Source organism: Ovis aries, chromosome 13, assembly GCF_016772045.2.
Source record: "Ovis aries strain OAR_USU_Benz2616 breed Rambouillet chromosome 13, ARS-UI_Ramb_v3.0, whole genome shotgun sequence".
In the NCBI taxonomy this organism is placed as follows: domain Eukaryota; kingdom Metazoa; phylum Chordata; class Mammalia; order Artiodactyla; family Bovidae; genus Ovis; species Ovis aries.
Window position 1 is genome coordinate 13,269,395 of NC_056066.1, and position 27,710 is coordinate 13,297,104.

General features: G+C 37.0%; 2 long non-coding RNA genes across 2 annotated transcripts; both read right to left on the bottom strand.

Moving 5' to 3' along the window:
• Positions 1-887: 887 nt before the first annotated feature.
• Positions 888-11,817, bottom strand: LOC132657548 (uncharacterized). Its single transcript, XR_009595901.1, has 3 exons — positions 11,706-11,817; positions 11,369-11,429; positions 888-989 (listed from the first exon to the last, which is right to left on the bottom strand). It is a non-coding gene; the product is annotated as an uncharacterized LOC132657548 (long non-coding RNA).
• A 9,775-nt stretch (positions 11,818-21,592) lies between these two features.
• Positions 21,593-27,284, bottom strand: LOC132657549 (uncharacterized). Its single transcript, XR_009595902.1, has 2 exons — positions 27,056-27,284; positions 21,593-24,946 (listed from the first exon to the last, which is right to left on the bottom strand). It is a non-coding gene; the product is annotated as an uncharacterized LOC132657549 (long non-coding RNA).
• Between the last annotated feature and the right edge of the window lie 426 nt (positions 27,285-27,710).

Below are 27,710 nucleotides of genomic sequence, written 5' to 3' on the forward strand. Positions count from 1 at the left end.
CCAGAATCCCAAAGATGCAAGCAAGCAGGAGAGCGATGGAGGCAGCAAGCATGGTGACCTGAGGGAAGCCAGCCTAGAACTGTGTATAGGAGGAAGGCGGCCTTGCAGCCTCAGCCACTTAGAGATGAGGACAGAGCGCTGAACCCATCCACCTAAAGAGCAGACTCACCAAATCTAAAACCTTATTGGAGCGACAACCAGCCCAGCCCATTTATGGACATCAGTTAGCTTTTTCATCACATTGTATAAAGTACAAAAAGCTTCATCTATATGCTTTCACAGTATATAAGATTCTCATAGCAATTTTTCCTGTTTCTGAAAATCTAAACAAAACCAAATATTATAATTTAAGAAGAAATCAACTTCTACGATAACCTGCAGTAGTAGATCCAAACGATACCCATCTTTTCCACCACTTCTTTGAATAAGGAATTAAACGAGCTAAGAATGTACATTTAGAATTACAGCTCATCTAATCTGCAAAGTTGATGCGTAGGATACAGGAAATGCCTCATTGGTATGCCTGGTTTCTCAGACAACTCAATTAGGGTCTCGAAACCACAAACCCATTTTCCTTATATGAATATGTCTACAATAGCAACATCACAGGTATGTACCAAGACCCTACTGCTGAATGCATATTCTCAGAATGAACTGTGTGCTTACATTGGGTGGATTGCTAACGTATAATTTCTCCTAATGAACATCTTCCAGATTTTTGGAAGAATCCCACAAAAGAAGGGGAAAAGGCAGCTCAATTACCATTTTAGTTTTGTGAAAATACTATTTTGGATTGGATAACAGATTAAAAATTAAAATTTCCAAAGCTCTAACATCCATGGAGAAAATATCTGCTAGCATTTAAAAGGACTGAGCAAGATACTTACACTGCACGGCCAGGGGCCTGGAGAGTCGACCTCCTGAGTCCTCTTGACCAGCCATGAAGGGTTGTTTCATTAAGTGTGAAGACATCATTCTTATTTTGAAAACTGTGGGCAGAAACAGAAGCCCAGGGCTGATTTTTCCAGTCCTAATTCTAGAGGAGACTGAAGGTATTCTCTTTGAGAAAGCAATTATTTTTACTCACAGCTAAAACATTAAAATATCTTAGTTGATCAGTGGGCTGAGATTAAAAGGTTTCATTTTTGAATCATCAGATTGGGCTGTATAAGGGTAAGAGTTTGTAGGGCTTGTTTGGAGGAGTTTGCTAAGGTGCTCAGCTCCGAGCATTAAAAAAAAAAATGTTGACATACTATCTCAATTTAAAACATTTCTTTGCAAACCCTAGTTATGGGAGAGGAGGAAAACAACAGCTAGAATAGCAATTGGTTTATGACTCTCTCCACTGAAACTGGACAAAATTTGCAATACCCCATTCTGGAACTCATTACCTTCTCCATTCTGACAATAGCAGAGAACTTAGTCTCACCAACCCAAGGAGGTTTAGAACACTTTCCCTCCTGACCATGTGACAAACAAGCAAAACTAAGGAAGGGCTGAGTGTATTAAGTGTGAAAGCCACTCAGCTGTGTCTGACTCTTTGTGACCCCATGGACTTTACAGTCCACGGAATTCTCCACGCCAGCATACTGGAGAGGATAGCCTTTCCCTTCTCCAGGGGACCTTTCCAACCCAGGGATCAAACCCAGGTCTCCCACGTTGCAGGCAGATTCTTTACCAGCTGAGCTACAAGGGTTGGGAGGCAATTAATTTCCTAGGGTCTTCTGTCTGTTCCTCACATATGCATTATGGACAAGTAGAAGTTCATTTTTGTTCACCTGGGGTGAGGGAGAATTACTTGTCAATTAGAAGTGTACTCAGTGTGTATCTTGAGGGGGTAGAAAGAGGTCTTCATATAATAAGATCTATCCAAAGTGATAGAGTAGCTAATAATTTCCAACACACCAAAATACTCTTCAACGTTAAGCTCCATCTAGGTATGCAGCCTTTTTTCTTTTTATATCATTGTCTGTTCCTTCTTTTCCGCATTTCTTTTTAAGTCCCTCTTTCTCATTTTTTTCCCCTGATTAGCTCATCAGAAAGACAGTAAATGACTATTTTTTTTTCTATAGAGAAACACATCTATACTAGAATTGCATAGTATCTTCTCAAGAAAAAAATGTTATTTTAAACAGTGCAGAGGATGGAGGATTCTTGTTAAAAAATATATTCATTTCTCTCACTACAATAGTGAAAGACGTGCAGAGGATGGAGGATTCTTGTTAAAAAATATATTCATTTCTCTCACTACAATACTGAGAGACAAGCAGGAAAGAGATGCTCTTCTTATATTAGAGACTATTAAACTAAGATCTATGGAAAGTTGATTTGATGTTTTATGTTTATCTGGCCAGAAATTACAGAACCAGGTAGAATTTGTATCTAACTAGGGTGACACACTGTCCTAATAATGACACCCTGTAAGATTCAGTGGCCCCTGTAACTCACTTTAAGTGTAGCATGGGTCTGCAGAAAAAGATCAACATCAGAGCTTACAATAAACAGGATTTGTATACTGTGGTTCAGGTTTGTTACCTTAATTCCAAGAATCTGGCATCAGAGGGATGCTAAGGAGACTCTTTAAATTTTAAAAACTTCTCTCCGTACCTGATACAAATGCAAATTACTTGCTGATTACATTCCATCTGCCTTTTAAAACAAGTTTACTAAAGCAAAAGCTTTCTCTGGCAGAAAGACAGCTTACCTGCCAAGCTTGACATTTCTATAACCAAATCAATATTTCAATAGCCTCCAACTATAAATCTGATGTTGATTTGAATTCAAGAGAGTAATGAATGATCCAATTAGAAAACAGAAAAAAAAGTAAAAAAAAATAATTAGAGTGTTTATTCTTCTTTGATGATAAGGAGTCCTTGACAAGACAGAATGCTGTTCCCAGCAAGCCTCTTTCTACAAGTGTAATTGATCTTGGAAGTTAAACGTTTGCTTGCATTTTTAACATTGGGAGTTAAATATATTGGTTTTGATAGAGCCGTTAAGTGGCAGCTTACCTAGGCTACAGTTTATTACTCTTTTGTGCCTGAAATATGCAAGAATGTTCTGCTAGGTAAGATATATTTACAAATGAGCACAGGCATGATAACAAAGTCCTTGGCATAGTTCCCATCATGTAGTAGGGTCCATTAACTGTCTGTTGAGTGAATAATAAATGCTGCTACACTTTGTTTTATAAGTGGTTTTTTCTCTTGGGGGTCAAGAATGTGATAGACATTTAGGTCCATCCCCATGCTCTCTTCTACTGAAAATTCATCCATTCAATTCCATCCCTCCTTCCTCCCAACCATGCATTCATTCATTCATTCATTTATTCATTCAAGCAATGCTTATTGTAACTAATATCATCAAAACTTCATGGAACGTGTGAAGATGAGACAGAAACTGATCAAGATTTCAAAGGGCTTAGTCTATTAAGAACTGGATGGCATCACCAACTCAATGGACATGAGTTTGAATAAACTCCAGAAGTTGGTGAGGGACAGGGAGGCCTGGCATGCTGCAGTCCACGGAGTCACAAAGAGTCGGACACGACTGAGTGACTGAACTGAAATATATATAAATTATTTAATATATATTTAAAATTTAAAGCATACTAAAATCACTAAGGGTGCCCGGATACACATTTGGGAGAGGTGCTCCTGTACACTCATTCCTTCCTATTGGGTAAGTCAGCTATCTTTTGGAAAAGCTGAGCTCAGATGGTTCTGAGAAGGCATGTTCTCATTCACAGGAGTGAGGCAAAGCACAGGAATGGATCCTGTGCGTGGAAGCCACAGTATTATGCCCTATTTTGCCTGAGACATGTGGGTGGTGCAGTGGTAAAGAATCGGGAGTGGTGACCGCTCCAGTATTCTTCCTGGAAAATCCCATGGAGAGAGGAGAATGGTGGGCTACGCGGTCCATGGGGTTGCAAAGAGTCTGACACAACTGAGCACAACATACTTGGCAGGGACATAAAGGAAATGAAATGATGTTATTCTTAGAGGTCTAAATGCTAAGCTAAAGATTTTTATTCCACAAGAAGTGAGGTTTTGGCAGGACTTCAGAACTTTGCATTTTGAAAGTTTGCTCAAGGAGCACTGTATTGTGACCAACGAGAGCTAGGGGTTGTGGGTGTTTGAAACTAGCAGAATATTGAAGACTGGGAAAAATCAAGGTCAAGGGATTGAAAGTTCTGACTGAACTATGAAAGACACAGAGAATGTACAAAAGAGGAACTATGTAGGAAATAAATTTTGAAACAGAATTAAAATGAGCCTTGTTTACTCAACACACACATTTGATTTTCTCCTAATTCTCAAAACTATACGACCTGATGTGGATGTTTATATACATGTATATGTGTGTGTGTGTGTGTGTGTGTGTGTGTGTGTGTAAAACACCATGTATATGATGTACATAGCAGTATTCTTATGGGGCTCAAAATTTGTATCTTTAGTTTACCTCTAGACTAGCAAGATAATTAGATGGATAAAAGGAGACATCAAAATATGCCTGAGGTTTCAAATCAGGGTGAGAAGGGTGATTTCCAGCTGCCTAGTGGTCAGGTCCACAGGCTTTCGAGGAAGAACCACACGGGTTGAAGTCCCAGCACTGCCTCTCATTAGCTGGGTCAGTTTGCAGCAGCTTAACCTTAACCTTCCTTAAGTTTCTGTTTCCATTTCTGTATATTAAGAATTATAACAATGTATCCTTTACTGTTTGTAGTGATAATCAAATAAGCAAATGCATGGAAAGGGCTTACAACATAGCTGCTTCGTGAGTAATACTTATTGTTAAGCATTTTTAACAAGTAAAATTAGTGGCAGAAATTTGTAGAGCAGTTCATGAGCTCAGATTGATCCATATCCAGCAAACGTTTAGTATGTGGATCCTAAGAGCAACAATTATGAACTGGAAGGCTGTATTCAGAGATACTAGCTGGGTAGGAACACAGAAGATGGAGCCTTCAAGGGAGTGCATACTCAGACCTTTCCTGAGAAATACCTGAATTTAAGAGGTAGGAGGAAGCATCCGTAAATGAACGAAGGAACTGGTAAGTATGAGAGGCTAGCTTTTTCTCTTTCTTCTTTAATTAAAATCATTTGCTCTATTTGAGGGGAAAAAAATGCAAACTTGAATTTCAAGCACTTCTATTTGATTAAAATTGATCATAATTTGAATGGGCTTTCTTAAGGATCTTTGATATGAGCACTTTATATTTTCCTAACTTTAGGAAATTCTACTTAATGATGGCTGTTTTAGGGGAGGCTCCATGTGATTTACTAGCTCCTTCCTGGAGCCTTGTGAGAGAACATAATTTTTAAGTTTACCAATTTAGTAATTCAACAAAATGCCTGTCAGAAAGAGCTTAAGACTGTGGTATGTGACACCTGCCTTTACTACATTGCCTTTTTATTTGTGAAAATTTACATCTGTGGACAACTTTTAGTAAAGATGTGACAAGAAGTGATTGGTAAATAGAAATGTCTGGATGATCTAATAATAATTTATTGGATAATAATTTACTTATTCGCTCATCATTGAAGGTGAATCAGTGAGAGAAATCTCAGTAGGATCATTTTGGACCCTAAGTGGCATCAAAAGCAATGAATAAAAGCCTTCAAATTACAGTTCTCAGAATTTGAGGTCCAAAAGTTGGATTTAATTAAGCATCTCAATGTGAGCATGTCTTTTAAGAACTCAAGGTGCTCAAACCATACAGCTGCAATTAATTTTAATTTTTTATACTAAAATTATGTGCTTTTTTCTTTCCAACCAAGAGCTCTAGAATCAAGATGTTTGGAGTAACAAAGATATCAAGAACCCTCTTTAGTTTATTAACCATAGGAGCTGTGAACATAACCACACCCTACTTCCTCTCTTTCTCAAATACAGTCTGTCTGAAATACAGACAACAAAACAGGGGACCTAAAAAACTTTAAGATGACAGAGCAGTAATTCCTGGCATGCACAAGAGTTTAAGCTTTACCCCTGTATAGTCACAATATATCATTATTTATGTTAGGGACATGTTTTTCTTGAGTCAAAGCTTCTGGGTTAAATAATTTTAAGAAAACAATAACATGATTTTTTAAATAAGCACTCTGATACAAGAAATGTGATATAGATTAAGAGATGGGATTTTATCCTCAATATTAGCCATGTTTATGAGCCTATTGTTGCTTTTAAAGAGATATAAAGACATACATTAGTGGAAACAGTTGTACTATCTCTTAATTTCTGTAATGTTCCTTTGTTTTAAATGTTATTATTTTTTTTTCTATGTGTGTGTTCATTCTTGGGAGCTAAAGTATCTAGCCCAAAAGGGACCTCAAAGAAGAGATGAGACAAATAATTTTTTTCTGAGGGAATTAAACTCCTGATATATTTTGAACTGTTGAAGTCAGTTTACCTTTCTTCATGGTCAAGTAAAAGTCAATTCATTTAAAGCAGCCCTTCTAAAGAAGAATGGTTTTAAAAGAATACCCAAAGGGTGCTGAAAATCCAGAGGACTGACTTTACCTCTGTTTTCTTCTACCTTAAGTAGGACAATGATAAGACCATTGGTTAAAATAGTACGTTAGAATCATCCATAGATACTGTTTTTCTGATACCAGAGCTTACTGCTTAAAACTGAGTAGCAAAGCATTTATTTTACAAAATACTGTCCCAAAGATGTGATTCTGAAAACTGCGGGACTGGCTAAAAAACAAGTAGATACTGAAGCGAATTAAGTGAGAATTACATGATAGTTTGATCATGTAAGCAATATTTTAAATCATATGGATTTGGGTTCAAATTCTAGTTCTTTGTATTGTTGGCAGCTATTTGACCCTTGAGCTATAGTTGATCCCATAGGGAGCTGTGAAAATCGAATGAAGTTAAGTACACACTGCCATATTTAAAATGGATAACCAACAAGGATCTACTGTATGGCACAAGGGACTGGATGTTATGGGGCAGCCTGGGTGGGAGGGGAATCTGGGGGAGAATGGATTCATGTATATTTATGGCCGAGTCTCTTTGCTGTTCACAACATTGTTAATTGGCTACACTCCAATACAAAAATAAAAAGGTTTTAAAATATCAAATGAGTTGATCACAGTACATATAAGAGCACTTGGTTTTTTAGTCTCTCTCTTCCTCCGTTTCAGATTCTGCATTGTGGAGTTGTAGCAAAGGACAGTTGTACTTGGTTTATTTCTACAAAAACATTCATGCATGAACTAAAGAGTCAATTATTGACTCAACTGTTGTCATAATAGGACCATGAAGTCGATCTTCTATGGTTAAAAACACTGGTTTTAAAGCTATGGAAAGTCATAAATGAGTCATGGCAACCTTTTGACAAAAGCACAGATTATACAGAAATGTATGATTCATTTGTGTTTTCCTTAAACTTTTACCTGAGTGAGAGAGGGGGTTGTATTGAGTTCCACATCTCCTTCTAGGATTATTAATCATAACTATGAAGTTTACATTGAAAATAGAGACTGATACCTGCCACAAAATATTTTCAATTGAATGGAAAACTTCTTACAGCTTTCCTATTGTATATAATTTCTGGAAAAAGAATAAATCTTATGATCTGAAAAAAGTCCAAAAAGGAAGAATAAAATTACCTACAGTAATAAAAAGCTATAGCCCATTTAACATAGAGTTAAATAGGCAGGATGTTTAAGAATGAATGCCCCTCTCATCCCAAAGTCCTCTCACTTCAATAAGCGTAAGAGAAATCAGTTTCCATTTAGGTGAATTTAGGTGAATTTAGGTGAATTGCTAGGTGCGTTTGTCTTAAAACATAGAAAAACGGTAAAATTTTTATTGTTTCTAGCTTTTTCCCTTAAATTTGTGAAATGCTACAATATATAAACTGTGACATGCATGAATAAAGCTCTCACTTGTATGAATAGGTTTATAGGTTAAATATCTAGACATGTGATTGCTGAGTCACTGAATAGAAACTTTAAATATTTAAAGAAAAGGCAAATTTCTCTTAAAAGTTACACTCATCTATGTTGCACAAAGGTAAATAAGTATAAACATTTCACCACATCCTTAGCAGCAGTAAACATTATCAACCAGTTTAAACTTTGTCAATCTGATAAGTAAAAATGACATTTTGTTGCTTTAATTTGTAATTCTTTAATCATTAGTTAGGTTTAACCTTTTCTCATAGGATTTTTAACCATTTGTGTATTTTTTTTTCTGAATTTTACCTGCTCAAGAAAGTTTACATTCTCATGATCTAATTTTAAAATCATGTGACTTTTGTATTTTTATTTATGCTGGACTACTTCAATCATTCAGACATTTAGTCAGAAAGTGTAAGCATCTATTATGTGTCTGGCACTGTGACAGTTTCTATATCTATTGTAATACATAATTAATAAGTACATTAATGAATAAATACTTTCAGTATATAATTCAAAATAATTTTACAAGTTAAGTATTTACAAATGTGACTGTTAGAGCAAAAGAGAATTATGGGCATATGAATCACAAGGGACTGACTGGCATAAAATTTAGGGATATTTGCATAAACATAATCAGGTATATAATTTGTAGAAAATATTTTGAGAGATGAAAGACAGATGAATGCTACAATGAAAATGTCTTAAGAATTTCATTTATCCTGATAAAGATAATTTCTTCCAATTTTTAACCGTGGTTTTGAAAAAAAAAAAATCTCTTAAAAAAAGATGTGCAACTTTAAGGACCATTAAATTTTTTTCTGAACCATCACTTAGCTAATAATCAATAAAAAGAAGGTGGAGGACTCCCCTGGTGACACAGTGGATAAAAATCCACCTGCCAATGCCGTCGACATGGGTTCCATTCATTCCTGTCCAGAAAGATCCCACGTGCCTAGGAGCAGCTAAGCCCCTAGGCCACTACTGAGCCTGCGCCCTAGACCCAGTGAGACACAACTACTCAAGCCCGCAGGCCCTGGAGCCTCTGTGCTGCAACTAGGGAAACCTGCGCACCTAGAGCCTGTGCTCGGAAACAAGAGAACTACCCCGATGAGAAGCCCGCACACCGCAACATAGACCCTAATTTCTGCACCTAGAGAACGCCTGTGCAGCGATGAAGACCGAGAGCAACCAATAAATAAATTAATTTTAAAAAAAGAATGGGTAGAGAACTGAGATTTTGCTTTAAATAGAGAGAGGTGAGTGTGTACATTTTGGGATACCAAGGAAAGTGATAGAGGAAGAGGTTGTTATAAGAGAAATAAACCTTAGATGAACAAGGAAAAACCCGTAACTGTTTATTCACACATCTTTGTATTAATAATCTACTTTTGCAGATATATTTTTGAGAAATTAAATGGCTCAGTAGTATAGTGTCTTAACTGAGTTAACCAAATCAGAAAATAGAACACTAATCAGCTTAGAATTCTGAACAGTTCTGCATGTACTGAATATAGTTTCATTAACCATAAAAAGAGAAATATTTTAATATCATAAAATACAGTGGAAAGAAATGTGTGTTATATTAGTTGAGCTCCGTGAACTAGTTAATATTTGACCATTTTAACTTAGAAAAAGTACAATTTTATGCAGTTTAAGTATATATGAAATACATGTACAACAAATATAACTGCTTTTCTTATTTACTCAGAGAAGTGAATGAACATGTCTGTAGGTGATGTGATAATTATATACCTATTTACGTTATTTACACATGTGAAAAGAGAGAGAGTGTTAAGAAAAACAGAGATGCTGGAAACAGATAAAAATGCAAATATTATAGGAAGTCTGCTAATTGTATATTACCGACTCAGTTGATAATCTCCTGCAAATGGTTAAGATATAGAAAACAGCCTGAAACCTAATATATTTTGTAATTTTGCTTAAATTTTTTTCATTATTAAATTTTGGGTTTTTCTCTGAAAAATAATGCATTAAAAATAAAAATGCAAAAAATAAAAAATCATAAGTTAACTGGATGCATTATTAAATACATGCACATATACATATATATAATACATATATAATATATGAATGTCTATAAATATATATCTAGATTTTTAAAAATTTTTGTCTTAAAAATGCTACATGGCTTAAAATGTTATTAACTTAGACACTGTTTTTTCTTTTTATGTTTTCACATATTGTTTTGAATGCTCCCAGGTAATGGAAACTAAAAAAAAATAGTTTAATAATGTTATTCATGTATAACTTATTTTTATTAGAGTTGGGGTTGAAAACTGTTGAAATCCATCAACCAGAGAATGTCCCAAAGAAAAACATTACTTCTACAAGATTAGATACAGTAGAATCTATTAAACTAGGAGCATATAGATCTCCATGATGTATAATTTACAGACTTTTCAGAACTGCATAATCTGAACCAGCTATTAACCCCTTACTTTGTACCAAGGACTATTTTAGATGCTATGGGATGAGACAAAGCCCTTGCTTTAAAAAAGTTTAGTTAGTTTCCAATGTATTTCCCCAGTTTAGTGAAGTTGCAAAGAGATCTTCTTTTTCCTGTTCTGGTGTATTTTAAATGTAGCCATGGCTTCTCCAGCATATGAATAAAATAAGTAGATATTCATGAAGATTTACTGAACCTTATGCCATAGTCAAGGCAGGAAGGACCAGATATAAAATAGAAATACAGATAATTGTCAAAATAATAAAATTTAGTCAAGAAAAAATATGTTAGGAGTTTCAAGTTCACTGAGATTCAAACATTTTAAAAAATGTATTGTTTGCATCAAATTTGTTTTTGTAGCATATTTAAACATACTAACTTTTAAGTAAATGGATGTTTCAGTTTTGAAATTGAGCTTAATTTCTGAAAATAGCTAATTTATTTCATAATAGTTATAAAAATAAGCTTTTTTTTTATTACAGAACTTATTATGAAACTCATTTGCCTGAAATACTTGGATTAAAACCTGTTTTTTGAATCTCGATAGCTGAACGAATGACTACTATAAAATCTGTCCAAAAATGCCCAGTGAGAAGACAGAATTGTCTGATAATGGGGTAAAGTAGTAGTATCACAGAGGATATTTTTTCCCGCCAGGGAACTTGACAGAAGCCGAATAAAAACTTTATTTACCAATTTTCCATTGTGGCTTACCATATCAGAGAGCTGCACGTTCTAAATCTAGGGGAAATTTTAGAAGTATCACAAATGCAAACTATATACACGCAAAAAGAAATTTTATCTCCTAAAAAATTTTTAACTCCACATGAGTTAACACTTTCAATACCTGACCACAATTATAGAGTATACATAACAAAGCCACGTTACTCTGCAAGAAGGAAATGTGACATGAGGAAAGAAGTACTTAAGATTTAGTTATATATCTCAGTATTAATTTGGGGTTCTGTCCCTTATGTACTCTTACCTTTAGATAAGATCCTGAACTTTACAAATACGATGAAACTCTCTGAGCCGAAGTTCTTCATCTGTAAAATGGGGATAATATTTACTAACCTTACCAGATTGTTCCGAGAATTAAACCAAAGTGTGTTAAGTGCTTAGCAGTGAATAAGCTTTGCATATGTTTATCTATTGCTTTTCTTCCCTCACATATAGCTTGTTTGCTTGTTTTGCTATCTTATGAACAGATTTTTTTTTTTTTTTTTTTGCTTAAGTTCATGGGAAGCAGATTTGATCAACATTTCTTCAGGTAAGAATTAGCTTCTTATAATTCTTAGAAATAATTATAGTTTAGGACTTACCTAACAATCCATGGATATATTTTTTCCTCTTAGGTTGTGAACGTCTCAGACAAAATCCTGTCCCCAGTCCATGTTGGTCCAGATTCTCACACCCTCATTTTGAAGTGTTTATCTCCGTGCTATATGATATACACAAGAAAATCTCAAGAAATGTGGCTGAGAAAAGTTGAACGGCAACTTCTTAATAAGTGCCAACGTCTTCTTTTAGTTCAGTTTTTCAAAGATACTAAAGTATCAACAGCTCTTAGTAAATGACTATAACTGACTCATTTACAAGGAACTGTACAATTGAAAGTCATAGTAATATTGAATGTCTGAATCTTTTATTTTCCAGTTCATCACTTAATGTCCTTATTTCAACAGTGCTTACTACATTACTGTAAGACTATAATTATAAAATGAGAGAAATAAACATAATATCAATTACTGCATTAGGGTGACATTTGGTGCTAAAATGAAATAAAGCTTAAAAATTCCAGGTTCTAATTCTATCCCTGCTACAAATAATTTTTGTATTTTTTTGCTTTGGAAAAAGATTTAAAAGTTCCCCCAAAGTGTTATTCAAAGTACATTTCTGACACATTTCATGACAAAAGAAGAAACGTTATTGAAAATTTATAGAAAGAACAGATGTGACCGAATACCACAAATAGTTTATTAAAACTTTAAGAATCAAAAGAAAGTCTCCTTTTCTCCTAGTTCATTTTCCACAAAAATCAAACTTGCCTTCCTGAAATAATTGCTACATACATATGACCAATTATATTTACCTTCACAATATTAGTGGAAGGTGAAGTTTAATTTCATGCATTATTATTTTTTATTGATTGAGGGAGAGTAAGAGCAAGAAATAAAAACCAGAATTAAATGATGATGGGTTATGAAATGATTTTATTAAATATTAGTCACTGGTGAGGTGGAATCAAAGCCAAACTCTCTTACCTGTTTAGGACCTCCCAAGATAGAATCACTGAGCAGAGAAACCATCAGTAATATCATCAAAAGATTTTGTGTCTTTTCTCAAAACAATAAGATGTGCAAATTAAAAAGTATGTGCCTTTTTAGATAGACCACTGGACTTTGGGTATGTCCATTAAACTTTCTGGGATTTAGTTCCAATTAAAAATTTCAAACTAGGCTAAATAACCTATGAGTCTCCTTCCATCTCTAAAATTCTATAATTTAATCTATAATTATGAAAACATAATTATAAATATTAAATTTTATGAATATAATTATATCATTAATTCCTTGAGCAATGGAAATTACTTTATCTTAAAATTATATTATTTTTATACTTGGGCTTCCCTTGAGGCTCAGATGATAAAGAATCTGCCTGCAGTAAAGACCTAGGTTCAATCCCTGTGTCTGGAAGAATGCCTAGAGAAAGGAATGACTACCCAGTCCAGTATTCTTGCCTGGGGAATTCCATGAGAGGATGCTGGAGGGCTACAGTTCATGGGATCACAAAGAGCCGGACAGGACTGAGCGACTAACACATGCTTTTACTATGCAATATTTTGAACAAAACATTATGAGAAAATAATCTTTTAAAAGATCTGTAACTCTACCATCCATCTTTAAAATGCTTAATAACTGTCATATTTTTTCAGAATAATGTATACATATATATGTATTATAGAAAAAGATTTTACTCTTAACTAACATCAGGGAGGTCTAATCAGAGGGTTTTTTTGGGTAATATATATTGCTATTGCCAATACATTTTTACATTACTATAATCCATATGTTACACAGAATTATGTAATAGTTTTTATATTAAATTTTTTATAATTTACACATAACATTTTATTAGTTTTAGGTGTATCACTGATATCTCAATAAAATAACAAGATAAAAGCAAGTTATATAAATAGTATTATATCAAAATTCTTTGTTGATATATGAACATGAATTTAAAAGACACTTACTCCTTGGAAGAAAAGTTATGACCAACCTAGACAGCATATTAAAAAGCAGAGACATTACTTTGCCAACAAAGGTCCATCTAGTCAAGGCTATGGTTTTTCCAGTGGTCATGTATGGATGTGAGAGTTGAACTATAAAGAGAGCTGAGCGCCGAAGAATTGATGCTTTTGAACTGTGGTGTTGGAGAAGACGCTTGAGAGTCCCTTGGACAGCAAGGAGAGCCAACCAGTCCATCCTAAAGGAGATCAGTCCTGGTGTTCAGTGGAAGGACTGATGTTGAAGCTGAAACTCCAATACTTTGGCCACCTGATGTGAAGAGCTGACTCATTTGAAAAGACTCTGATGCTGGGAAAGATTGAGGACAGGAGGAGAAGGGGACGACAGAGGATGAAATGGTTGGATGGCATCACTGACTCAGTGGATATGGATTTGGGTGGACTCTGGGAGTTGGTGATGGACAGGGAGGCCTGGCGTGCTGCGGTTCATGGGGTTGCAAAGAGTCAGACACGACTGAACTGAACTGAACTGAACTGATATCAACATTCTTTAGGTTTCCCAGGTGGTACTAGTGTTAAAGGACCCGCTGTCAAATGCAGGAGATATAAGACACGTGGGTTTGATCCCTGGGTGGGGAAGATCTTCTGGAGATGGTCCTGGCAACCCACTCCAGTATGCTTGCCTGGAGAATCCCATGGACAGAGGAGCCTGACGGGTTACAGTCCATAGGCTCACAAAGAGTTGGACACAACTGAAGGAACTTAGCACGCACACACACATCATTCTTTACAAATATTTATGAGATATCTCTTCATTTAAATTGCTCTGTGTTGTTTTCTTGTATTAAAATATGACAATCTATTTATTCATTCTCCTGTTGATGGATAAGCGCATAAAGTGCTGATAAACTGACTCATCAAACAAGCAAAAAAGCCCTGATCTGAAGTACTCCCCAAGTAGTACAATAAGACTGTTTTCAATCTACTAATGATTTAACAATTGGATCACAGAATTTCTAAATATTTACCAATTGGTTTTCTGTGATGACCCATTGTAGAAAACTTTTTTCTTTTTTCCTTTTATTGTAATGTGGTGTATCTCATTGAGTGATCTGCAGATGTTAAACCATCTTTTCGTATGTGTGGTAACTTCAGAGTCACGTTTGACTCTTTGTGACCCTATGGACCATAGCCTGCCAGGCTCCTCTGTCCATGGGATTTTCCAGGCAAGAATACTGGAGTGGGCTGCTATGCCCATCTCCAAAGGATCTCCCCCACCCAGGGATCAAACCCACGTCTCCTGCCCTGGCAGGCAAATTCTTTATTGTTGAGCCATGGGGGAAGCCCCTGATCATGGTGTATGAGCCTTTTAATGTACTGTTGAATTCAGCTTGCTAATATCTTGAGTACGTCAAGGCTGTATATTGTCACCCTGCTTATTTAACTTATATGCAGAGTACATCATGAGAAATGCTGGGCTGGAAGAATCACAAACTGGAATCAAGATTGCTGGGAGAAATATCAATAAACTCAGATATGCAGATGACACCACCCTTATGGCAGAAAGTGAAAAGGAACTAGAAAGCCTCTTGATGAAGGTGAAAGTGGAGAGTGAAAAAGTTGGCTTAAAGCTCAACATTCAGAAAACAAAGATCATGGCATCTGGTCCCATCACTTCATGGGAAATATATGGGGAAACTGGAAACCGTGTCAGACTTTATTTTTGGGGGCCCCAAAATCACTGCAGATGGTGACTATAGCCATGAAATTAAAAGGCTTACTCCTTGGAAGGAAAGTTATGACCAACCTAGATAGCATATTGAAAAGCAGAGATGTTACTTTGCCAACAAAGGTCCGTCTAGTCAAGGCTATGGTTTTTCCAGTGGTCATGTATGGATGGGAGAGTTGGACTGTGAAGAAAGCTGAGCGCCGAAGAATTGATGCTTCTGAATTGTGGTGTTGGAGAAGACTCTTGAGAGTCCCTTGGACTGCAAGGAGATCCAACCAGTCCATTCTGAAGGAGATCAGCCCTGGGATTTCTTTGGAAGGAATGATGCTAAAGCTGAAACTCCAGTACTTTGGCCACCTCATGCGAAGAGTTGACTCATTGGAAAAGACTCTGATGCTGGGAGGGATTGGGGGCAGGAGGAGAAGGGGACGACAGAGTCTGAGATGGCTGGGTGGCATCACTGACTCGATGACGTGAGTCTGAGTGAACTCCAGGAGTTGGTGATGGACAGGGAGGCCTGGCGTGTTGCGATTCATGGGGTCACAAAGAGTCGGACGCGACTGAGAGACTGAACTGAAACTGAATATCTTGTTGATGATGTGTGTGCATCTGTGTTCAAGGATATTGACTTGTATATATGTGTGTGTGATTTTTTGTCTGCTTTTGATATTAGGGTAATGCTAGTTTTGTCAAATGTGTTTGAATGAGTTCTCACTCACTCAAAGAGGTTTCCCTTCTCCAAAGTTAGAAACAGATTGGTTGTAATTCTTTGAATGTTTGTGAGAATTCACCAATGAAGCTGTCTGGTCCTGGACTTTGTTGTGAGGCTTTTGATTAGTGATTCAGCCTCCTTGTTAGTAATCAGTCTGCTCAGATTTTCTATTCCATCATCATTCAATATTGATATGTTGTGTGTTTCTAGGAACTTATCTGCTTCTCCTAGAATGTCTGATTTGTTGGTATATAATGTTCATAACATTCTTATATTTTTTTGTATTTCTGTCCTTGTTTCATCCATCTTGTAGCATATCTCCTTCCTTTTTAAGGCTAAATAATACCCCATTGTGTGTATATACCATAGTTAGCTTATCCATTCATCTGTTAATAGACACTTGGGTTGAATCCATTGTTTCCCCTGTTATGAATAGTGTTACCATGGACATATGTACAGATCTCTTGGAGAGCCTGCTTTCATATGTTTTATGTATATACTCAGTAGTGGAATTGCTGGATCATATGCTAATACTATTTTTAATTGTATGCTGTTTTAAAACTTGTCAATATGATAATTGTTAAGCATATTTTGTCTTTGTGGTTACTTTTTTGTTGTTGTTATTATTAGTGAATATCTCTCAGTCATGTCCGACTCTTTGCGACTCCATGGACTATACAGTCCACTGAATTCTCCAGGCCAGCATTCTGGAGTGGGTAGCCTTTTCTTTCTTCAGGGGATCTTCCAAACCCAAGGATCAAACCCCGGTCTCCCACATTGCAGGTGGATTCTTTACCAGCTAAGCCACAAGGGAAGCCCATTAGCCACCATTAATTCATTGCTCTGGAAATTTATATTCTTCAGATTTTGTTGTCCAAATTGAATTTGTCTTTCAATGTCCCACTCAACGTTGACCTTTTCCATCATCTTATTTTTTATCTTAAATCTATCACCCATAATACATGCTGATCTTAAATAATTTATTCATCCTCTTAGTTTATTTAACACTTCGAGCTTTTCATGGCACTTCTTATTTTTGATGTGTGTGCATTACAATATGTCCCCTCTGACATGATAAACATTTTGGGGGAAGAGCACATAATGGCCATGTCATCACCTGCTTTGAGGTTCGAAGGATGTAACTGAACAATAACTGAACAATGACTGAACCCAACAAGTGACTGGACTTCTTGATCTTAATAAGAATAATGTTAAGTACCTGTGGGGCTTCCCATGTGGCACAGTGGTAAAGAAACTGCCTGCCAATGCAGAAAACTTAGGAGATGTGGGTTTAATACTTGTGTTAGAGGATTCCCTGGAGTGTGAAATGGCAACCCACTCCAGCATTCTTGCCTGAGAAGTCCCATGGACAGAGGAGCCTGGTGGGATACAGTCCATGGAGTCACATAGAGTTGGACACAACAATGTCTAAGCACCACTAAGTACCTATAATAATGCTGGGCATATAGCAGGTACTGAATAAATGTCCCTTTCTTCTCACCTAGTATATCTCAAATAATCCAATGAGGTGTCTAAACTGATTGTGGGGAATAATTCTCATGTCATATGTGCTTTAATATACTTTTCCAAACACTAATGTTGATCTCTTTTATTAAAATCTCATTAATAATTGCAATAGATAATAAATAGAGGGCAGTATTAGAGTCACTGGAACAGTATAAATTATTTTATAAACACTTTATTAAACAAATGCACTTTTGTATTCACTGTTAGTGCTTCAGTAGTTCAGTTCAGTCGCTCAGTCGTGTCCGACTCTTTGTCACCCCATGAACTGCAGCACACCAGGCTTCCCTGTCTATCACTAACTCCTGGAGTCCACCCAAACCCATCTCCATTGAGTCGGTGATGCCATCCAACCACCTCATCCTCTGTCATCCCCTTCTCCTCCTGCCCTCAATCTTTCCCAGCATCAAATCTTTTCAAATGAGTCAGCTCTTCACATCAGGTGACCAAAATATTGAGTTTCAGCTTCAACATCAGTCCTTCCAGTGAACACCCAGGACTGATATCTTTTAGGATGGACTGGTTGGATCTCCTTGTAGTCTAAGGGACTCTCAAGAGTCTTCTCCAACACCACAGTTCAAAAGCATCAATTCTTTGGTGCTCAGCTCTCTTTATAGTTCAACTCTCACATCCATACATGACTACTGGAAAACTATAGCCTTGACTAGACGGACCTTTGTTGACAAGGTAATGTCTGCTTTTTAATATGCTGTCTAGGTTGGTCATAACTTTCCTTCCAAGGAGTAAGCATCTTCTAATTTCTTGGCTGCAGTCACCATCTGCAGTGACTTTGGAGCCCCCTCCCCCCAAAAAAAAGTCAGCCACTGTTTCCATGTTTCCCCATATATTTGCCATGAAGTGATGGGACCAGATGCCATGAGCTTAGTTTCCTGAATGTTGAACTTTAAGCCAACTATTTCACTCTCCTCTTTCACTTTCATCAAGAGGCTTTTTAGTTCCTCTTCACTTTCTGCCATAAGGGTAATGTCATCTGCATATCTGCAGTTATTGATATTTCTCCCTGCAATCTTGATTCCAGCTTGTGCTTCCTCCAGCCCAGCGTTTCTCATGATGTACTCTGCATATAAGTTAAATAAGCAGGGTGACAATATACAGCCTTGATGTACTCCTTTTCCTATTTGGAACCAGTCTGTTGTTCCATGTCCAGTCCTAACTGCTGCTTCCTGACCTGCATACAGATTTCTCAAGAGGCAGGTCAGGTGGTCTGGTATTCCCATCTCTTTCAAAATTTTCCACAGTTTCTTGTGATCCACACAGTCAAAGGCTTTGGCATAGTCAATAAAGCAGAAATAGATGTTTTTCTGGAACTCTCTCGCTTTTTCGATGATCCAGCTGAGGTTGGCAATTTGGTCTCTGGTTCCTCTGCCTTTTCTCTGGATTTCTAGCTTGAACATCTGAAAGTTCACAGTTCATGTATTGCTGAAGCCTGGCTTGGAGAATTTTGAGCATTACTCTACTAGCGTGTGAGATGAGTGCAATTGTGCAGTAGCTTGAGCATTCTTTGGCATTGCCTTTCTTTGGGATTAGAATGAAAACTGACTTTTTCCAGTCCTGTGGCCACTGCTGAATTTTCCAAATTTGCTGGCATATTGAGTATAGCACTTTCACAGCATCATCTTTCAGGATTTGAAATAGCTCCACTGGAATTCCATCACCTCCATTAGCTTTGTTCATACTGATGCTTCCTAAGGCCCACCTGACTTCACATTCCAGTGCTTTATAGCTTTTATTAAATTGAACATCTAAAATATATTTTTGAATAAATGTTTTTCTTTAATTCATACAGAAAATCTAAAAAGAAATTAAAGCCCTAAAGTTTCCAAACTACGTTTTGTGAAAGATTTCATCAAGCTGTTACCGAGTTTTCCTTCCAAAAGTGGATACAATTTGGGAAATGACAATGATACCATTTGTTATTTAAGTTTTGGGTTTTTTGCCTTTAAAACATCTGTTAGTATTTCTCACCATTAGGAATGCACTATGGAAATAGTATTATAAGGGAATGATTTTTCATCACTCTACAGTGCACTTTAATAGAGAAGAATTTGAGGAGTTCTTATTGCTACAAGCAGATTTAATAGAATGTAACATGAACAGATTGGATAATGCTCATTAAAAAACGCACTATATCATTGTCTGGCTGCTTTTGGAGTAAATATAATCCTCTTGCAGAAAGGATCTTTCATCCGAATCTGATATAGCTTTCCAAATGCGTAACATTTAAACACCACACCTGTGTTTATTTAATGAGATTACAATACTTAAAAATGTTTAAAGTGTATGTTCTCTGAATGCATGTGCATGCTCAGTCATGCCTGACTCTCTGCAACACTATGGACTGTAGCCCACCAGGCTCCTCCGTCCACGGAACTTCAGGCAAGAATACTGGAGTGGATAGCCATTTCCATCTTCCTGATCCAGGCATAGAACCTGCACCTCTTGCACTGGTAGGTGGATTCTTTACCACTGTGTCATCTGGAAAACCCATTATTCTTGCCTGGAGAATTCCATGGACAGGCAGGCTATAGTCCATCGGGTTGCAAAGAGTCAGACACAACTGTGACTGCCCGTGCACACACATGTTCTCTGAAATAAATAAATATAGGGGCCAATGAAGAAGGAAATACTGAAAAAAATTTAAATAAATAACTGGTCATGCTGACACAGGAGATCCTTGGCTCTGGGAAGAGAGCTCATACCACAGAGTCTTATTTAATTTGAGTTATGATTTTGATTCTGTGTTTTAAAATAACACTAAGCTAAACAATAAAAATAAGTCTTAGTACCTTAATAGGGGGAATAAGATTTCTCTTATCTCTTTAAATAAAATAGTCTAAACAATGAGAAATTTTTATCAATTTATTTTATCCCTGGAATCTAGCTGAGGAATGATTCTATTAGTCACACTGGGTAAAACAACAATATGTGAATATCTCCTTGGAGGTTTACCACATAATTTACAAAAGCAAGAAGTAATTGATTATCTCCTGGAGATTACTGTCAAGGAAACCAGAGGAATTCATCCACTGCATCTCTATTCAATATCTGTGGCAATTATAGCCTTTTTTTTTGTTACTAAGTAAAATATTTTAATTAATTCCTTTTGCCATAATTGATTTCAAAATGATGCTTTTTGATCTTCAACTGATTAAACTATATGGACTCTTGTTTCATCAGATCTGACTTTTTGTTGTTGTTTTTCATAAGTTTCTTAAAGTAGATTTTTAGGTCTAAACATCTAAATATTTCATTATTGACTAGTGTTATATTTAGAAAGTCAGAATCTTCAGAAAAGATTTTTCCAAAGTATTCTGGCAATTTCCCTGGTGGTCCGGCGGTTAAGACTCTGTGTTTTCAATGCAGGGGCCAATGGGTTCCATCCCTGGTTGGGGATCTAAGATCACACATGCCATGTGGTATGGCCAAAATAAAAGGCCTTGAAAAACAAAGTATTCTGCATTAGTCAAGAGAAATTTTGAGAGAGGATGGGTGAGCAGGGATGGAGGGAGGAGAGTAGACAGAGAGAGATAGACATACTTATCCTATCAGTATCTTCTTCTTGGAAAGTCATAAGTGGTGTAATGGCTCATCCCAAGAAGACATGAAGTGAAATTACTCATTCTTGTCTGACACTTTGTGACCCCATAGCCTACTAGGCTCAAGAGTACTGGAGTGGGTTGCCATTTCCTTCTCCAGGGGATCGTCCCAACCCAGGGATTGAACCCAGGTCTCCCACATTGCAGGCAGACACTTTACCATCTGAGCCACCAGCATCCCAGGAAGCCACATGGTAAATATTGAGAAATCCTGTGAGCCAGTCATTAAACCTTCATTAGCTTGAACTCAGTCTTTCTGTACTACTCAGCAAGCATTACAAGTGAGACAGCTTTTTGTTTGTTTTTAACCAATGCACCTGCTGGACCCATAAACATATTAACACATGTCTGAAAAGATTAAACAACGTTCTGAGAAATAGTACAGTTACAAAAAAGTAGTACATTTATTAAACCAAATGTTTTCTAGATTTTCCGGAGAGGAGAGATGAAAAAGGCTGTATTTATAGTGGTTCAAGTAGTTAGGTTCTGCAGTCAGATGACACAGGTTCAATGCTTTGTTCTGCCACTTGCTAGTTCCTTAATGGAATAATTATTTGACTGTTCTGTGGCTTACATTCCTTATTTGTAAAGTTCTATTAAGTATGCGAAGTTACAGACAAAGTATGCAAGGTTAAATGCTTCATAAGATTGTTTTGAAGGTGAGGTAAGTTAATATTACAAATAGGATAATATCTGGAACATAACAAATTCTCAATAGATGTGCAGTCCTGTTATTTTAAGAAAATAGTATTCCTCAGTACTTATTTGAAAACTTTCCTTGAGAATGTAAGATAGTCCATGGGGAGATAAACTTGGAATCCTCCGATTCAATCTGAGCTACTCTGAAGCCATTTTATTTTAATTACAATGTACTGAAAGCTATTTTATGTTTAGGCTGTATAATTCCTAGGTCAGATTCTATTATAAGAACAAAAACAGTTAGAATTTTGTTACAATAGAAGAGCTTAGGAATTTGAAGAAACTCAAAATCATCTACTTCCCATTGAGCAACCCATTCTTATACTTGCTTAAATTGTTACCACTGTGAAAATAAATTATTGTCATTCAGTTCAGTTCAGTTCAGTCACTCACTAGTGTCCGACTCTTTGTGACCCCATGAATCGCAGCAACCCAGGCCTCCCTGTCCATCACCATCTCCTGGAGTTCACTCAGACTCACGTCCATGGAGTCAGTAATGCAATCCAGCCATCTCAACCTCTGTCATCCCCTTCTCCTCCTGCCCCCAATCCCTCCCAGCATCAGAGTCTATTCCAAGGAGTCAACTCTTCACATGAGGTGGCCAAAGTACTAGAGTTTCAGCTTTAACATCATTACTTCCCAAGAAATCCCAGGGCTGATCTTCAGAATGGACTGGTTGGATCTCCTGAAAGTCCAAGGGACTCTCAAGAGTCTTCTCCAACACCACAGTTCAAAAGCATCAGTTCTTTGGTGCTCACCTTTCTTCACAGTCCAACTCTCACATCCATACATGACCATAGGAAAAACCATAGCCTTGACTAGACGGACCTTTGTTGGCAAAGTAAGGTCTCTGCTTTTGAACATGCTATCTAGGTTGGTCATAATTTTTCTTCCAAGGAGTAACCGTCTTTTAATTTCATGGCTGCAGTTACCATCTGCAGTGATTTTAGAGCCCCCCAAAATAAAGTCTGACACTGTTTCCACTGTTTCCCAATCTATTTTTCATGAAGTGGTGGGACCAGATGCCATGATCTTCGTTTTCTGAATGTTGAGCTTTAAGCCAACTTTTTCACTCTCCACTTTCACTTTCATGAAGAGGTTTTTAGTTCCTCTTCACTTTCTGCCATAAGGGTGATGTCATCTGCATATCAGAAGTTATTGATATTTCTCCTGGCAATCTTGATTCCAGCTTGTTCTTCTTCCAGCCCAGCGTTTCTCATGATGTACTCTGCATATAAGTTAAATAAGCAGGATGACAATATACAGCCTTGATGTACTCCTTTTCCTATTTGGAACCAGTCTGTTGTTCCATGTCCAGTTCTAACTGTTGCTTCCTGACCTGCATACAGATTTCTCAAGAGGCAGGTCAGGTGGTCTGTATTCCCATCTCTTGAAGAATTTTCCACAGTTTCTTGTGATCCACACAGTCAAAGGCTTTGGCATAGTCAATAAAGCAGAAATAGATGTTTTTCTGGAACTCTCTTGCTTTTTCCATGATCCAGCTGAAGTTGGCAATTTGGTCTCTGGTTCCTCTGCCTTTTCTAAAACCAGCTTGAACATCTGGAAATTCACAGTTCATGTATTGCTGAAGCCTGGCTTGGAGAATTTTAAGCATTACTTTACTAGCATGTGAGATGAGTGCAATTGTGTGGTAGTTTGAGCATTCTTTGGCATTGCCTTTCTTTAGGATTGGAATGAACACTGACCTTTTCCAGTCCTGTGGCCACTGCTGAGTTTTCCAAATTTGCTGGCATATTGAGTATAGCACTTTCACAGCATCATCTTTCAGGATTTGAAATAGCTCCACTGGAATTCCATCACCTCCACTAGCTTTGTTCATAGTGATGCTTCCTAAGGCCCACTTGACTTCACATTCCAGGATGTCTGGCTCTAGGTGAGTGATCACACCATTGTGATTATCTTGGTTATGAAGATCTTTTTTGGACAGTTCTTCTGTGTTTTCTTGCCACCTGTTCTTAATACCTTCTGCTTCTGTTAGGTCCAGACCATTTCTGTCCTTTATCGAGCCCATCTTTCCATGAAATGTTCCCTTGGTATCTCTAATTATCTTGAAGAGATCTCTAGTCTTTCCCATTCTGTTGTTCTCCTCTATTTCTTTGCACTGACCACTGAAGAAATCTTTCTTATCTCTCCTTGCTATTCTTTGGAGCTCTGCATTCACATACTTATATCTTTCCTTTTCCCCTTTGCTTTTTGCTTCTCTTCTTTTCACAACTATTTGTAAGGCCTTCCCAGACAGCCATTTTGCTTTTTTTCATTTCTTTTCCTTGGGGATGGTCTTAATCCCTGTCTCCTGTATAATGTCACGAACCTCAGTCCATAGTTCATCAGGCACTCTATCTATCAGTCTAGTCCCTTAAATCTATTTCTCAGTTCCACTGTATAATCATAAGGGATTTGATTTAGGTCATACCTGAATGGTCTAGTGGTTTTCTCTACTTTCTTCAATTTAAGTCTGAATTTGGCAATAGGGAGTTCACGATTTGAGCCACAGTCAGCTCCTGGTCTTGTTTTTGTTGACTGTATAGAGCTTCTCCATCTTTGGCTGCAAAGAAAAATAATCAGTCTGATTTTGGTGTTGACCATCTGGTGATGTCCACGTGTAGAGTCTTCTCTTGTGCTGTTGGAAGAGGGTGTTTGCTATGATCAGTGCATTTTCTTGGTAAAACTCTATTAGTCTTTGCCCTGTTCATTCCGTATTCCAAGGCCAAATTTACCTGTTACTCCAGGTGTTTCTTGACTTCCTACTTTTGCATTCCAGTCCCCTATAATGAATAGGACATCTTTTGGGTGTTAGTTCTAAAAAGTCTTGTAAGTCTTCATAGAACCGTTCAACTTCAGCTTCTTCAGTGTTACTGGTTGGGGCATAGACTTGGATTACTGTGATATTGAGTGGTTTGCCTTGGAAATGAACAGAGATCATTCTGTCGTTTTTGAGATTGCATCCAATTACTGCATTTCAGACTCGTTTGTCGACCATGATGGCTACTCCATTTCTTCTGAGGGATTCCTGCCTGCAGTAGTAGATACAATGGTCAGCTGATACTATTGTCATTAGTCTACTGTTTAAATATACTTTTACTACAGAGAGATGTACAATGGATAGAGCCTGTGTGTTTTTGTTTGTTCTCTTTTGTGTTAGTCCTTTTGGGATACTATAACTGGGTAGCATAACTGGGTAACATAGACTGGATAGCCAATAAAAAGGGGAAATTTATTTCTCACACTTCTGGTAGTCCAGCATCATGGCAGCAATGATGCCAGCACAGTCGTGGGGTTGTGTTGTAGTGAGGGCCCTCTCTGATTCATAGCCACTGGTTATGAACACTGGTTCATAGTCAGTGTTTCTCACTGTGTCCTCACATGGTGAGGGGAGGGAGCTCTCTGGGATTTCTTTTAAAAGGACACTAATCTCATCATGAGGGCATGACTCTTATGACCTCTGACCTCCCAGAGGCCTCACTTCCTAATGCCATCACCTTGGGAGTTAAGATTTCAACCTATGAACTTCGGAGGGGAAATATTTAGACTATCACACTCTTGAAAAGCTTTTTGAATCTACAATCCAAAGTAAGCAAAATCTAGAACTGCAATTTCAATATTCAATGTGACCTTGCTAGAGTGAAACTCAATATTCTTCAGAGAAAGATAACAGAACACACAGGATATTTGCAGTACATCATCCATAAAGTCCAGTATGCAACCAAAAACGACAAGACATGAGGAAAAAAAAAAAAACAGAATATGACACAAGGTCCCTAACAAAGAGCCTGATGTAGAAGTTAGTAGACAAGAACTTTTAAGTAACTATGATGAATTTGTTAACAAGTGTAAAGTAAGGTATATTGTTTTAATGAGTGATGTGATGGAGAATTTCAGAAGAGATTTGAAAACTGTAAAATGGAAACCCAAGAATTATAAAAGACAATATACATAATATTTAAAAGTTCATTGGGTAGATTAACACAAATTGAACTTGTTGCTGCTGCTGCTAAGTCGCTTCAGTCATGTTGGAATCTGTGCAACCCCATAGATGGAAGCACACCAGGCTCCCCTGTCCCTGGGATTCTCCAGGCAAGAACACTGGAGTGGGTTGCCATTTCCTTCTCCAATGCAGGGAAGTGAAAAGTGAAAGTGAAGTTGCTCAGTCATGCCTGACTCATAGCGACCCTATGGACTGCAGCCCACCAGGCTCCTCCATCCATGGGATTTTCCAGGCAAGAATACTGGAGTGGGTTGCCATTGCCTTCTCCGAACACAAATTAAATGTAAGAAAAGAACATAACTTCTAAATAACTTACCAGTCAAAACATTATAAAGTAAGTCAGAAAATATTTTGAACTGAATTATCATGACAAAAAATATACCCCCAAGTGGTAGGATGCAGATCTTTAGAGGGAAATTTTATGTTTAAATGCTTCTTTAGAAAAGAAGAAAAGTTTAAATCAGTGATAAAGCTTCCACTTAAAGAAACTAAATAAGAAAAAGCAATGAAACTGGAAGTAAATAAAAGGAAGAAAATAGTAGCGCTAAAAGCCGTAAATGAAATGGAAACTAGACAATCAAAATATGTAAATAAAAAATGGATTCTTTTGAGAAGAAAAACAAAATTACCAAGTCCTTAGCTAGAGTAATCAAGAAGGGGAGAGGGGATACAATAACAGGAATGCCAAGTGGGGACATCATTACAGAACATACAGATATTATGAAGACATTAATGTCAACAGTTTTAGCAATACAAATGAACAAATTCACTGATGAGCACATCATACCAAAAGAAAGACAAGAATTATAAAATCTAAAAAGTTATATATTTATCCAAGAAATTGAATTCATAGATAAAAATCTTTTATCTTAATGATATCCACAGGCCCAAGTGTGTTACTTGGTGAATTCAATCAATTATTGAGCCAAGAAATATTACCAGTTCTACACAAACTTTCAGAAAATAGAGGATTACTTCCCAGTTCATTCTGTGAAGCCTGAATAAGCTTGATTCCAGACCTTACATTGTCATTACCAGACAATAAACACAGATCAATAGCATTCATGAGTGTAGATGCAAAGATATCTAACAAAATAGTAGCAAGTTGAATCAGCAAAGTATATAGAAGGTAACCTACCATGATACAAGGTTAAATGTCCATCAATATAATTTATAATACTAATAGAAGTCTTTGTATTGGTCATTTTCTTTCCAAAATGATATAGCTCTCTAAGTATATCCCTATTTTCAGGGTAAGCTAAACATGAAATGAGTAGCAATTGACTGAATAAGCACTGATCCTTTTAAAATTAAGTATTCAGCTGCTTATGTAACATAAACATCTTGCTCTGTTCCCAAAACTAACTGGAAATCAGATGAACATTATTTTAATGTTATGTAATATGTTTGTCTAAAGTCCTTAGGCAAATATACCTAAACTATCTGCCACTGAGTCTTTTTAGGTCACATTGCCACATAAGAAAAGTGAATTCCACTTACTATGCCAGGTTCAGAAGACTCAAGTGGAAAAACCCCACAGGTTGAAGCAGCTTTGTCACAGCTATCCAGAGCTGCAGAACCTATAGGGCTGACTCAGGTGATTGTGAAGCCTAACCCAGCTGTTGGCAGGAAGAAGCTAAGCTGTGTGACAGCATCTGGCCAGTGGATTGCCAAATGCTGAGCCAGGCTAGATGCTGACCTACTTATTCAGTAAGGTACAAGTGCAAAATTATGCCTACCAAGCTCCCTTTAAAGTAAATTCAAATAGAACTGAATTCTCAAGTGGCCTCCAC